We start from the raw sequence: 15,587 nt of genomic DNA, 5'->3' as shown, positions 1-15,587 counted from the left end.
CGAAGGGACTCCAACCCAAGAAACCGTGGGACAGTTATCTACTAATTACCAAGGGACCAAGCCCACACGAGGCACCCAGCAGCGGTCTGGCCGTTGCGTCATCCAGAGACCTCTTAGTAAGTCTGCAGCAATCTTGCCCCCGTATGGGTGCAACTCCTTGTAGAGGCCTTTCTCTTCCATAATGTACAGTCGATGTCACTGCGAATTCGCTTTATCCAAACCAATCTTAAAAACAATACCCCCCTCCCACCTCCCATCCGTTTCCCCCAACCCAACCACCCCCCTACCCCTCCCTATCCCTCCCCCCCCCCCCCGCTGCCGGGTCTCCGTAACTCAAGGGTCGCGTATCGGAGTACTCACACGGGGCCACCTGCGATCTCCCTCCCTCGACCTGGGGTCTCCCCCGCCCCGATGGACAGTCCCGCTGTACTGGATATAGTGACCTGGGAGGCCTGTCCCGCTATGTCCTGCATCATTGCCCCCCACGCTAGTAGCACCTCAGGCAACTTGGGGTCTTTCCTAGTGCTTCGTATGTGTCCCTCCTCTGCCAGGGCCCATTCCCGTAAATCTGACCTCCACTTTGCCACTACAGGTCCTTGCTGCGTCAACCAGTGGATAGCTATACGCCGTTTGGCTATCACTAGCCCCAGGACCAGAAACCGCCTGCTTATCTTGCGTTTCGGGTCTCGCGGAATCAGCCCCAGCAGACATACACGGGGATCCAATGCGATCGTCCAACCGGTTATCCGGGTCAGCTCGTCAATAATTGCCCCCCAGTACGTCTGGATTGTTGGGCACGTCCATACCATATGCAGAAAATCTGCAGGCTCACCGCGACATCTGGGACAATGGGGGTCCCTGGAGCCATCAATGGCGTGCAACCGTCTAGGGGATAGGTATGTCATGTGTATTACATTGTACTGGATTTGCTTAAAGCGATTGCTCACCGCCACCTTCCGCACACTTTCGTGGATGACATATTCATACATCTTATATACATGCCCCATGTTTTCTCATAATTAATGTTATCCATCTCTTTAACAGAAATTCTGCATTACCTTGTATAATCAACTTGTCACATCTGTGATCAGTGTGAAAAGCCAGAGTACCTTTTCAGCTGAGCACGTCCAAACAGTCTTAGTGCAGTGTAAGATGTGGAAAGGATGTACTTCCTCCATTTAGTCACCCGTTACATGTCTATAAAGAAGGTCAAGGAGGAGGAGTGCTTTCTGCCTCTTCCTCATTGACTGCTACCAAAAGCATAACCATCAAAGCACTGACTTACAGAGGTGTTAGTCTGCTAACATGAAATATCTTGTGGGAGAGCTCAACGGGGTACGTCACTCACCTCGTTAAATATTGCACAGGGGCCCAAGCACCGGTCTTGACAGGCCTTGAACCATCTACTCACTGGCCCAATTGATATACTGGGGTGCCTTCGAATGACACCACTGATGAATTTCTAATTTGCTTCCAGATTTCAGGAGGTCGTTTTCATTTACTGAACCACCTTCGGCCTACACCTTAGTGCAGTCTGCAATGTCACTTTAGGGTTTTCTGAGACTCCCTTCACACCCTTCTTTCACAAGCTTAAAATAGGTACCATTTAGCATTAAATACACAAATGGAAGAAAATGTGGACTTGCGCAGCTAAAATCAAACTATCCCCCATCCTCTCACAATGCAAGTATTGGATCTTACACAAAGCCTATTGGACCACCGAAAAACTCTCTAAACTAGGTAACTCGGACAAATGTTGGAATTGTCATGACTCGCCAGGCACCCACAGCCATATGCTGTTTCACTTCAAGAGGCTAAACTCAGTGCTCCGGGTCATGGGTTTTGGGCTGGGCTTCCGTAAGTGGGTGCACCTGTTGTACACTGAGCCACGTGTCAAAGTTAGGGTGCGCAAAAACCATTCGGAGGCCTGGGCGATTGGTCGGAGGATGCAGCAATATTGCCCGCTGTCCCCTCTCCTCTTTGCACTTGTGATGGAAGCATTGGCAGTCTGGGTACGATGAGAGATGCAGGCAATTTGTTTTTATATTCCATTCTCTGGCACAATCGCACAAAGTCATTGTTGTTCCCCCTCGCTTGTTTGCCCAGAACCCAACCAAAGGATTGCCCACTCTGGGCATAAGCTGAGACACATCCCTCTTTAGATATTTAGAGATTACCATAGTAAACTCACAGGAACTTCAGCTTAGACATAATATGGGTAGGGTCCTAGAAGGACTTTGAGTTTCGGCGAAATTCTGGAACAATTTGCCCCTCTCATTAATGGGCAGGATGGCCATCGCTAAAATGGTGCCATTGCCTAGATGTCTGTACGTTTTGCAGAATTCCCTTTGTCAGCTTCCAGCTCATATATTAGACAGTTAGATACCATCCTTATCTCCCTTTTGTGGGCTGGAAAGCGAAGCAGAGTGGCGTTGTTGACTCTGACTAGGTGGTATACAGATGGGGGACTTTAGATTCTGCGTCTCAAATTATATTATTTTGATGCTCAATTGCAATATGCGGCTTGATGGTTGGACTCTTCTGATAATCATAAGAAAAGGTTTTTGCAAGGCAGGGTACAGTTGGAACGTCTTCTGGAACTCCTAATGGAAGGTGCGGAAGTTCCATTGGACAACCCTCACATTGTCAGGCATATTGCCACATTGTGGCACAGGTTTGTATGCAGGGGCAGCTCCTTCGTTGGAGCGGGGGAGCGTCACCCCATTCACATAACCCCAAAGCCCCAGAGATGAAAAATAAAATGGTAATTCATTACCATTTTATTTTTCATCCCCCATCCCGAACAGAGCGCCAGGACAGGTGGCGGAGCCGCTGCTGAGTGACAGCAGCAGGAAGGAGGGTTGGCTGCCTTTTGCACTCATTTAAAGTGTGAATGTTTTTTTTGGCCGGCCATCTTGCGACGGCCCGCTACACATGCTCACTTTAAACCTCTCAACCCAACAGTCTTAAGACAGCTGTGTTGAGAGTAAGTGCAAGCTGGCAGAGTGCTTTGGAGCGCCAAGTGAGGCTGCTCTCTCCAATCAGAGTGCTGCTCATATGGTGCATGCAAGGAAGATGTCTGCACCAGAGGATGTTGCGTTAGTCTCCAAGTACATTTAAAAATATATATGTTATTTTTGACCATGCCCCTTGCACCCTGTAGATGTCAGCCGCCACTGAATGGCAGGGGGTGACACCGCCCATGTCTGCAACAACCTCACAGCTGCTAGACAGAAAAGAAGGTGAGAATCCCGTAAAGGAACATGTTTTCTCTACAAGAAACACGCACCATAGTAGTGGGGCCACCCATTAGACTTGTTTCCATCTGTAACTCAGAGAAGCACTTAGCCAGAACCCAAAAGCATTCAAGGCTAAATTGATCCGGCGCCTCAGCAAGGAGCGTGTTCGCCGCCACCACATCCTTGATTTCATATGGGCATAAAAGCACTAGTGTTTATGCTGCAATTCAGATTGAACTTTGGAGCAAGTGTGAAGGCACTGCGACTGCAAGCAAGAGGTATGTGTTCTTGGCAATTGTACTATTGTTGGCAGTCTGCATGTTTATGGAAATCTGATTGGCAATCTAACCAATCAGTCAATTGTTTGCCGTCTCCTTAATTGGCACGTTTGCTAGTTTCACTGACTGACTGGCAGCATCATTATTTGAAACACATTTGACATTCTAATTGCCACACGTTCGACTTGCTCATTAATTAGCCTACGCATTACAGTCTCATGTATTTACTGGTTATCGTATATATCAGTAATTGCCCTCTGATAGCAGACTCACTAATTTGATCATTGCCACCATAAACCCCGCACTCTGCCCACTCCCAACTTTCCATCCCTGTACTCCTTGTCATGAATAAGCCAACGTACACTTCCTTCTGTGGTGGACCTTTGTTTGCCGCAGTTTTTATTAGGAAAACACGGAAATACATGTTGCCCATTTGCTGTGTCTCCTGTCATAAATCATTATTGGTGAACTGTCATTACGTCATACATTGCGTTTGCATAAATCATATATATATTGCACAATAGCTGATTAGACTGACAGTTCTTTGTACAGGTCACTTGTAGGCTTACATTGTCTCTTGTTCCTGCTGGGTTGTTGCTTAGTTCGGTTGGATTTGCCCTCGCAGGGAGTGTAGCTTCCGTCCCCAGAGTTAGGCCACAACTCGCTACTGTGACGATTCTTGTTGTGCCCTGCCATCCGGCGGGGGCTGGGCAGCGAGCGCCATCTCCATTAGCTACCCCCTTTTGTGGTAGGCCAACTCACCCAGCCGTAAGACATCCCAGAGTGAGTAGTCCTACACACCGCCCCTTAGGCCAACTCACCCAGCTGTAAGGCATCCCAAGGTGAGTGGTCCTATTACGGCGCACCGCACTCCAGTGTGCCTCGGTACCAACCATTATTCCTGCAGCTACTCGCCACGCCGCCAGGGAGGCTCCCATCTTCCTGCGGCTCCCCCCCATTCCTCCTTCTGCTGGCTTTTATCGGCAACCTGCTAACATCATTGCACCCCACAGGTTCCTCCAGAAGACGCCCATGCCTTCATCAGACAAATGCACCCCAAGTGGCGCAAGGAATTCCGGGCGACCAGTGTGGATGAGCCCGTGCCTAACTGACTCAAACCCATTGGTCCTGCAGAACTTGCTCACGGTTAGGTTGTGTTTCTTTCGTGAGTTCTCAACTGCGCTCTGCGTGTGGGCTCCTCGCCATTCGCTCCACCTAATCAGCTCTGACCAAATGATGGTGGTGTTGCCAAACGCCCTGCTTGCCTCTGTCAAATCCCTCTGTATGTCCTGAAGCAGATCACGCCTCCCTCGCTTCGCCAAGTCGTTCCCCCCCTAGGTGTATGACCAAGATGTCTGGATGCCAAACCGTCTCAGCTTTTAGTTCTGCGAGCTTTGCTGGCAGCTGCTCCCACTTCATTCCCGGCTGACCAAACCACCTTATGCAGGAGTCCGCTGGCCGACCATCTTGCTTGCCCCCCTTTTGGCGCCACCAGGATTGCATCCGGGTTATGAAGGAGTGGCCCACTACCCACACCAAACGCGGTCTTCGTCCTGCCGGGGGAATGAGAATATGTAATTTCAATTGTTTGGCTGGGCTGGCGCCGAGGTTCTGCTGCTGACTATGCTAGCTGTGGCCTTGCGTACGTCCGGTACGCCTTTGACCGCCATCTCCTCACGGCCTGCATCCGAGCTTCTGACATCCCGTGCTGTGCGGCTGTCGTGGCGGCCCCAATCCTGAAGGAATGGGACCCGAAAACTGACGGAGGGAGCCCTGCCTTGCTGAGTGTGAGGCGCATGATCGCGGTGAATTGTAATCTGCTAAGGTGTGTACCGTCGCTGTGCTTGAATAGAGGGCCCTCGCCGGCTGGACGTATTGTCATAAAGGCGAGCAAACAGCACACCGCGCAGCAACTCTTATCCTTAATGCACCGCAACCATACCACCGCCCCTCTAAAAGTCTGGTCCATCTTGGAACGCCTTAGTAAGAGCTCTATTTCCTCTGTTCCTGGTGTGACGTCAGCTGTCTGTAAGCAGTGGTCCGCTGGGCCCATCCTTGCGGGCGCTACTAATTCGCTAATGCGGAATGCCCCCAAAGAAAGCAGTAGCAAAAGCTGCCCTGAGTAGTAGGTGTTCAAACTCGTCCTTGGTTGTGCCCCACAGTGCCCCCAACAGGGCCCCCAGCTTTGCGTAGTCTATCGGGCGTCTGGTGTCGCATCTTGTGCCCTCAGTGCGCCTCCACCCCTTCATTGCTGCCTTGGTGTAGTGCGTGGTCACAGGGTCTTGCCCGGTCTCTAGCTTGGTGTAACATGCTACTGCATACAGGTGGGCTTGTGTCCATGACCTGGACTTCTGGGCGTCAAACGACCACTGTATGAACTGCTCTGCTGTCCTGCAGGTGGCTTTCGTGTTGTCCAGTGACTGGATCCCCCCCACCACATCACCGTCTTGATGTAGGTTTTGGATCTCCGGTCAGCTTTCAGGGTGAGGGCTTTGTTGATCAGCCCTGACAGATCTATCCTGCTAGGTCCCACAATTGGCCCGGGAAAGGGGTCATTACTTGCTCTGCGCTGGGAGCCAATTACCTGAACTTCTCCATCCGTGCTCGGGACAGGGCGTCTGCCACTTCGTTGTCCACCCCTGGTACATGGAGTGCCCGCAGGTCTATGTTGCCTTCCAGCTGTAACTTAACCAATCTGCGCATTAGTCGAAGTGTGTCTGGGCATCTAGCTGTTCCCTTATTAATTGCTTGCACTACCCCCTTATTGTTGGACCATAGTGTCAGCTTCATGTTTCGCAACTCACGCCTCCAGTCTGTGAGTGCCACTATGATGGGAAAGAGCTCCAGAAAGGTGATATTATTGGTCATGCCCGTGTTGTGCCAGGTGCCCGGCCACATCCCTGCGCACCACTTCTTGCCCAGCATTGCCCCAAAGCCTGTGCTACCTGAAGCGTCAGTGTAAAGGGCAATTTGTTTGCTAGTCACCCAGCCTTCCCTCCAGATCAGTACACCGTTAAAGTCTGCCAGGAATGTGTCCCACATTGCTAGTTCTTTCTTGACTTCTGCTCCTATCCTGACATGGTGGTGTTTATGGGTGAGCCTACATGTCAATCGGGTCAACCGCCTGGCGAATGCTCTGCCAGCTGGGATTACCCGAGCTGCGAAGTTCAGTTTTCCTATGACCCTTTGGAGGTCCCTCAGCGTTGTTTTCTCCCGCCCGCGGAGGAACCCGATTTCCTCCCTGAAATCCTCCACTTTTTCTGGGGGGAGCCTGGATGTCCCGGCGACGGAGTCCAGCTCTATTCCCAGGAATATGATCTTTGTAGCTGGGCCTACCGTTTTCTCTGCTGAGAGTGGAACCCCTAGTTCCCCCGCCAGTTTCACAAATGCTGCTAGGGTGTCGCCGCATTCGCCTGACTCTGGGGGACCAGTGAACCATCCCGACGGGTGTCTTGCGTGTAGCGCCCATTCCATAAAGGTGCTATGCACACGACACAGAGCACTCCATGGGCATAGCTTCGTCAAAGTAGAGTTTACCCTCCCATTGGAAACCTAGTAAATGAAAACTGGAGGGGTGGATAGGAAGTAGGCGGACTCTATGTCTGCTTTTGCCAAGAGGGTCCCTGGGCCGGATGCCCTAACCAGGTCGACGGCATCATCTATCGTAGAGTAGGTCACTGAACAGACTTCCGTGTCAATCCCATCGTGACAGAAGCGCCTTCGGGGAACGAAAGGTGATTATTGGTCGGTATTTCCCCTGCTCCTTCTTGGGGACTACCCCTAGAGGAGATATCACTAGCTCTCTGACCATGTGATCGGGCAGGAGGCCCACTACCCTTCCCAGTGCCCTCTCCTTTTCTATTTTTTGTGTTACTACCCCAGGGTGTTGCAATGCCGAGTTCAAGTTCCGGGCACTGCCCGGTAGGAGGTGGCCTGTAAATGGGATGGGGAAACCATTTTCAAAACTGTGGACTAGGGTGTCAGCGTCAGTCTGGTTATGGTAGCCGTTGGCTAGCGTGCGCAACAAGTGCGTGTTAATGGGGGACCGTGCCAGCCTGTAAGTGTGTGAACCCAATGTCCCCCCGGCGTCCCCTGCGCCCAGGTCATTGCTTCTTTTCTTTCCTGTCTCCCTTGTGGTCTTTTTTGCGCTTGCACCCGGCTGCCGGGTGACCCCCCATATGAGGAGCAAGTATGCTGGAACTTGCACGCTGCCCCATAGGAGCATTTGTTTGTTTCGAGCTTCCAGCAGATAGCTGGTGTTCCGGTGTTGTGAGGTGTTTTCCATGAGCTGAATTGCATGGGTGTGCCCTCGAAAGGACTGCTCGGTTCTACCTACCCATGCCTTGGCCTCCCTTGCCACCATCATTTTGTGAATGAATCCCAATACGTCCTCCTCTTTCCACTTCATTTCTGGGTGTGTCTGCATCTTTAGCCTAAACCCCTTATCATATTCCAGCCATGCCTCGCCCGGGAACTGTCTCTGAGCATTATGGATGTTGGACTCGTACAACCATAAGTCAGCTGCGCAGCGCAGGAATTTTTCCACTATAAAGGCCATTATACGGAACGCGTTCAACCAATTATCAAAATTTCTCTCCTTGTGCTCTTTTCTCCTTTCCCTTTTGTCCTCATCCTTATCACATGTGGTCAAGTCAAGCCCCTCCAACTGTATCTCAAGCAATGAATTCCTTCCTCCACATTCTTTCTTTGACCGCTAGTGGTATGAGACTAGCTAGCCCTGTTGCCCTGGTAGTTAAGGAAGCGGGACCCGGTGAGGGGCGTGAATATGTGGCTGCCGCTGTTGTGGGAGGTGGGATGGGTGCCGGTGGCGTACATCCCCAGGCTATTGTGGGGGGATGCATAGGTGAGACCCATTGGCTTTGCCAATGCTTGTACATACACCTGGCGTGGTCCTTCCCGCTAGGGAAGAGGTATTGGAGAGATTTCTAAGATAGTGTCTGACGTGATATGGACCCAGTTAGTTTCTGGTCCGATGTTGGCGCTTTTAAGCCAAACACCAAACTCCCTAAAAGCGCAAAAACATTTTAGTCTCTGATGATGGTGTTGGTGAACAGGCGAGTGGCAATGACACGGTTCAGGGCAAGTAGCCTCCAGTGACTGTTGGCTGAAGGATATTACGTTTCCAACACTATGGGCGAAATCATCGCAAAATGCTCTCAATAGCATGCACAAAATAAAATATGTGGAAGGAGTATGAACTGTATATACTTAGAGATGTGACTTAATCCCTTTATAATGTGAAGGGACCTGTAGTTGATGCCAGAGGGGGATAGGTCAAGTCGACGACAACTGGATCAATTACTGATCCACGTAATACCTGCTCTCTTCTCCGTCGCGTATTAATGTAAATGTCTCTTTGGAAAAAGGAGGAAAAACATGGTACCAGGCTGACATATGTCAACTATGTGAAAACTGGATGCGAATAATGTATTGATATTGAAAGTAAATAATAAAATTACATGATTTTCCTTTATTACCTCCAATAGGGAATATTTTGTAAATAGTATTTAGGACACAAAAAAATTTCGGAGATGGGAGGGGAAGCAGCAGCAATTAAAAATATCTAGTGTCACCAATAAATTTTAGGAAGGGTTAGGTGGCAGGGAAAATAATTTGAAAGATACGGAGAGAAACAGAATAAAATGGGTCCGAACAGTAATCAGCAGCAATTGAATAGAGACAACAGAGCTGACACTGGAAGTCGAAATGAAATCCACTGAACAGCAGACGTTCTGTGGTGGAGCCCTTCATCAAAAAAACAGGGAGAACACAGCTCATCGACACATTCGAAAGAGGGTGAACTCGTGGACTAATTGAGAAAGTATGATGATTTCCAACCAGTAACTGCTTCATCGATTATATCTCTAAAAACAAAGCCAAGTACCTGAAAAACAAAACTAAGAGATAATCAGAGATTCCTGCCAAACCTAGGCTCTCATTACACGTTGGCAGGATGTAGGTGTGGAAATAGCAGCGGCCACAAGTGTCTGAATCTGGCCAGTATCCCCAGCCTTAAATTTAGTCACCAGAATGGAGAATTATGCCCACTCTGAAGTAGCAGGTACAAATCAGCATATTCTTCCTGATTCCAATGTCTATTCTACGGACATATACCACCTGACCTAAGCGGAGTGGACTGGTGGTGTGGGATGAGGGGGAAAAGCGGTGTCTGGTGCAAGGGGTGGACGGGGTGGGGAGGAGTGTCACCTGCTCCACTTTTAGTGCAGGAGGTCACCAATGAGTACCAAGCTGATCCTCTGTATGCAGCCCTGCTGCTACCCATCCTGAGTTTAATATAGTGTGGATGCACTTCTGGTAAAACCAGGTCGTGTGTTTTCTAACTTGGTAATTTTCGGTCAGAAAATAGCGACCACCCATAAAATGGGTAAGCGGTAGGCTAATCTGGGCTACCGCTCTGGCATTTCATAATGAGGGCCAAGAGGTCACAGACTTCAAAACAGGAAGGGGTAAATTCTTATAGTACACATTTGCTTAGAAGGGATGAGGGCAACCTTTGTCTTGCAAAAGTCGTTCTCCTAAAAACTAATCCGAAAGGGTAAGGTACCACATTGGTAAGCCTGGTTGATTCAAGTGAGTCTGTAATGCCCAATAAGCCCTGTGCTCCAGGGCAGCCAGAATGACCTGAGAGATATCTTGCCCAAATGAAGATTGGCTGTCATAAGAGTTGACCCTAGAATAAACGAGAAGCTGAATATGCCTGACAACGGGTCAATAATATGCAGGCAACAACTTCAGTTACCACACACCCATCATTATTATCACATCAACAGGCCTCATAAATTGCCTCATTGATTCAAATGAGCAGGATTGTTGGTTGCTGTATATACCATTATCAGGGCCGGCCAGGCCTTTTACCCCACTGGGTGGGCTTGAGCCCTTGGAGGCCGGATTTGAAATCTCAGGACCACACATGATGCCCCGAGGAAACTGCAGCAGGCACAGGGAGGCTCCAAGAAAGAGAGGACATGTAGAGAGAAAGTGATCACAGATATAAAAGAGAGAAGGGGAGAGGGAGAATGGATGGGTGGAAAGAGAGCTTGCGCAAAGGAGACAAAGGGGGCAGGGCTGGTTTGAGCCATTTTGCCAGGGCTGCTTTTGGTTCGCCAGTACGACCAGGACTGTTATTTACAACATCTTTTTTATTCCCTACACTGTGCCTACATTCAATTCAGGTCGGTAAGAAGTGAATGCACTAAAGAAAGGAATGTCATGTTACTAAGCATTGTCTCGTATTCTGGATAGTTGAAGTATCCAAGAAATCCAGACTGAATAGATCAAGCTGAGGAGCCTTGGAGGCAATTAAGATATATATTTTTTCGCCACTCGACACTATAGTCGCGCACTATGCCCAAGCCTGGGAGCCATAAAATATATATTAAGAATGGAATCATAATCTGCACCGCACATACTATACCCGTACACTCCTATTCAAACTCCACCGGGTGGAGTCCCCGCTGTGTCTCAGGAACTGTGGCCTCGAAGGAACCTTCCTACATACCCTCTGGGAGTGCCCTATCATAGCGCTTTATTGGAAAGGGGTGTTGCGTATTCTTTCCCAGGTAACCAAAATCCCCACGCTGCTGGAACATCGGCTCTGTCTCCTCAATATCTGGGAGCAGACGGACCACAATAGAGTGGCCCAGCTTTGGGTGACATTGGGGCTCATGCTTGCAAAACGTAATATAGCCCAGCGATGGGGATCGGGGCAGGTGCCTACCCTGGCGCATTGGATCCGAGACATGGACCTTGTAATGGTGACTGAAAAAACTGTATATGTTCATAGAGGGTGCCCCAAGAAATGGTCCCAGGTGTGGGGTGGCTGGAATGTGTACAGGGGGAACATCTGTGAGCCCCCACCTGATGCATCAGAATCGGACCTCAGTGACCATGACTAGTGGCTCCACCGCTGGCGCTGGGCGGGGAGGGGAACGATGGTATGATACCTTTGGTCTGTTTATTTCTCTATGTGACACCTGTGCTGCCATTGCTGAGATACCTTCGGAGCTTTTGTATGCTAAGCCTTGCACTAAACGAGTGGTGTGTATTTTCTGTGTTGTTGATAAACTTAATAAAAATATTTTTTTTAAAAAAGAATGGAATCATAAAACAGTCCTCCACTAAGTACGTTGGGTACTAGCGCTCCGTGGACCTTTGATTTTAGACATACCACATTGTAATACTAGGACGAAAATCCCAGACACACTGTGCAACTCTGCATTTTTTTGTAAATATGAAAGCAATTTTTGTGCAATCATTTCAGTTTTACCCTTCATAAACACTAGTGTGAGTGAAAGCTTTTATAAACATTAGCCCTAGATAATGGAAACCATTTACTTTAATGTAAAAAGAAATAGCACTTGCAAGATGTGGCATAAGTGCTGGTCACAGAGAACAGCCAAATACCGCTCTTCTTAGTCCTGCTTTGATTTTAGTTTGTAGGTACCCAGGGAGGGAATCAACCTAGTTTGTCACGACAGAAGCCCAGAAGGTATCAACCGAGCCCTTGCACATCGGCAGAGACTCCTGTCTTCCGAGACGTCTCACTGAGGAGTGAAAGAAAGACCCAGCCTGGTTGGTGGACTTCTGAATTCGCATTGATGAACTGGAGGCTGACTGGCATTGAAAATCTGCTCCACTACTTCATCTTGTAGCTCACTGAACATCACTTAGACTGAGGACCTGTATGGTAGCTCCTGAAGGTGTATTCCAGTGTGAAGCTGGCATGTTGCCCAATTCCTCACTTTTAGGACTAAGCTTACTAGACCTGCTGAACACCTGCTTGTCTGCCTGCTGCTGATCTTGCCCGTCGTGGAATCGCCCATCCGGCTCAAGGAGGTCAGAAGAGGAGACAAGCCCACTCTACCTCTCATTGTGAGATGCCAGAGGCTCCTGAAGTAATTACCTGGATGACCACAGGTGTTTCCAGACATCTTCTGAGCCCCTTAAACATAGTACCTGCAGTGGAGATAGGCTGCCCCAGAGACTGGCTGCTACAACTGCAGTTAAGACACCGGTGACAAGAACACCCTTCTCTCCATCAACATTTTTTGGGGGGTTTCCATTTTATCATCATTCCCAAGACCGGCTGTGTCGCAAACCAGCATCAAGAATCACTTGCCTGCAAGACCATTTCAGAGACTTAGTGGTATGCTTCAACACCCCCTCCCCCCCAGGAGTACTTCATGTCCCTTAGACCCAGATGTTTGTGTACCTCCCCGGTGACTGCCCTGTCAATGCACTCGAGCTCCAAGACATTGTACTTTCCCCTGCTAGTCCCAGCTTCACTGTAGTTACTATTTGTGATTTTGTTTCATTTGTGCTGTGTAGGCCCTCCTAGGGATCTGGGTTTTCCAACACTAGTCACACACTTAAGAATTACCAAGTGTCCCATTTGTGCAGGAAGATTCCAATAAACCGCTTAACTACAGTGTGTGTAATCCCGGATAGGCAATTGCAAGTACAAATGTTTGAAACACATGTCATGATATCAATTGCAATACATTGTCATGTGAGATGTTTATTATACGGATATGCTAATAAAAAATATATTTACATTTTTTTTAAAAACCAGTGTGTGTAAAGGTTTACGATCATTAGGGGCTTGCCAAACTTGTGTTTCCGTAGATTCACTGCACTGCACTGGTTGCCTAGTCTTTTCCATTTGAGTTGTGTTGTGTGCTTTGCTATCATCAGAGCTTTATACATATTAATTGATAACAAGCACTGTATCGTGTGTTTAGGTAGGGACCCTGGTTTTATTACTATGTAGGGCTAGTGTAATCTGCTCTGAGTGAATAACGGTTCCTACGAGAGAACGCCGCTCTCACTGTAGATTACTGAATTACTGCGTGAATATCAGATTACACCTGGTATCATGATTTACAGCTTGGCTTGATTATTTCTATTAATTTGATTACTGTTTATACTAGAAACATTTTATATAGACAACGCTGTGGCTGGATAGTCATCGTTTACTGCAACTGTGTACTCTTACCTAGATTCAACGCATACCTCTCTGGTGCTAAACTTTGGGTACTCATTCCAACAACACAGGGATTCACGGAGTCCTAGGTGAGGCCCACTTTCCGTTGTAAATTTGGTATCTTCAGCATTGGTTGCTAGCATGTCATGAAAGTATAGAACAGAACAGCTTTGTCGTCAACATGATAACACTGTGGAAGTCATTCCTACCTACAGTGCAGCATACCAATCTACCAGACATTATCAGTAATGCCAAAAAATTATCTCTTTCTGGTATGAGGGTTCATTGGGCCCGTTTCCCTTTACCCCTGTATATCCCGACCCTACCTTTGTCCTTAGGGGAGTTACCATACCGTGGTAGCCTGACACATTTCGATATTTGGGAGTTAAGAGTGTATTACCAGCCAGCTGACTTGTTGGATGGCAACTATGCGAGGGCTACAATAGCCACCTTTTGGCGCACAAACACGCTATATGTGATGGGCCATATAGCCTTCTCAAAGTGGTGGTCCTATCCCGGTTGCTCTATCATTTCACCAACTAGCCCATACACATCGCGCCTCCCTTATTTCGCTCTTTTGAGGGAACCATGAGAGTTTATTTGGAGTAACTCATATTGCAGGGTGTCACTGTTGAAACTTGATTTACCTACAGACCAAGGCAAGCTGGCTGTGTCGAACATGGTACAATAGTAAATTGCCTTCAACTCTAATGGGTGGCCAGGTGGGTGGCGGGTTTACATCCATCAGACACTGCCATGCTGTCTCCGGCCTGAGCTCTCCCAGCAATTCTTTGATTCTTTCACCCATGCAATTCGATAAACCGCAGAAGTCACTGCTTCTTGGAGTCGCGGTTCGATGTGACAATCGAAGTCTGTACCTCACCCGATCCACAATCTGGTATGCGCCAGCGTTACCACTACTCAGCACATCTAGAGGTTGCACCACCACTACGCCTGCAGAGCTCTCCGACTGGCTAAAGGCTGGTTTACACACTCTGGGGGGGACTTATACAGGGATTGTGCCATTGTGTCCTATGGCACACTAGTAGAAGAGCAGTGTCTACCTCCGGGCCAGTTTCTTCTGCGCAACTCATTTCTTGCGGCATTAGGCAGCAAATGGGGCAACATGATACTGGAACATCCAATGCACCTTACTATACAATACTTACATGTCATGGGGACCGGCAGACATCTCAAGCGTTTGTTTGCGGATTCGCTAGGCCACCACAAGGCGACATTGTTTTTGCCTTTGCGGCAACACTGGGAGGAAGTTCTGCCCTGTCCCTGCATGAACAAAGAGTAGGCCACGATATATGAAAAAGTCTGATCCGAGTTCCTCAAAATACTCGCTTCCGCCTCATTCAATTTTATTTTGTCCAAAGGGCTTACCTCCCTTCTGCGAAGATAAACCATAACTTTCACCGCACCAATGCGGATTGTCCTAGATGTCGCCTCCCTGACGCCGACGTCCTTCCCATGTTATGTGTTTGTTCACTACTTCCTGGCAAGGCATCATGAATCAGTTGTCCGCCTGCACAGTGGGCACAGTGATGCACAAATGCGAAGTATGTATCTTTTGTCTCTTTCACAGAGATAAGAAGCAGAAGGTCACCTGCCGTTTCCTTGATCTGGGCATGCGGACAGCTAAACGCCTTATCTCGTGACTGTAGGTCACCCGAGTCTCCGCTCCTGGTGGCCTGGAGTCAATCGCTCCAGGCTGAGAGCATTGCGTTGCACAGGGAGGATAATTTAAGGCTGCATAAACTTCCCATAGCTGACAACTGGCACACTATACTGCATGACCTTCTAAGACTTTCACCCTGAGTCATACCCCCTAGGGGCCCAGTGGGAGACGGTGAGGTAGATGCGGGGACCTGGCATGTTATTTTGCATCGGACACACGGAGCAACAATTGGTACTTTCATGCTCAACCTGCATCACACTCAAGATTCGTTGGGCCAAATGTTGGAAACATGTGTATTGCTGACAAATACGGGCGGGAGAGGGCTGCAACGTTTAGTCTGGGCCAGTTTCTTTAGTTCAATA

The 15,587-nt window shown here is 48.7% G+C and overlaps 1 protein-coding gene across 3 annotated transcripts in view; it reads right to left on the bottom strand.

The window, feature by feature from the left end:
- The window catches only part of FBXL8 (F-box and leucine rich repeat protein 8), a 149,311-nt gene that overhangs the window by 101,264 nt on the left and 32,460 nt on the right, over nucleotides 1-15,587 (bottom strand). The window lies entirely within an intron of this gene.

Source organism: Triturus cristatus, chromosome 12 (assembly GCF_964204655.1).
Source record: "Triturus cristatus chromosome 12, aTriCri1.1, whole genome shotgun sequence".
NCBI classification, from domain to species: domain Eukaryota; kingdom Metazoa; phylum Chordata; class Amphibia; order Caudata; family Salamandridae; genus Triturus; species Triturus cristatus.
The sequence above is the reverse complement of the archived record's forward strand: the minus strand, read 5'-3'. Positions and strand labels throughout refer to the sequence as shown.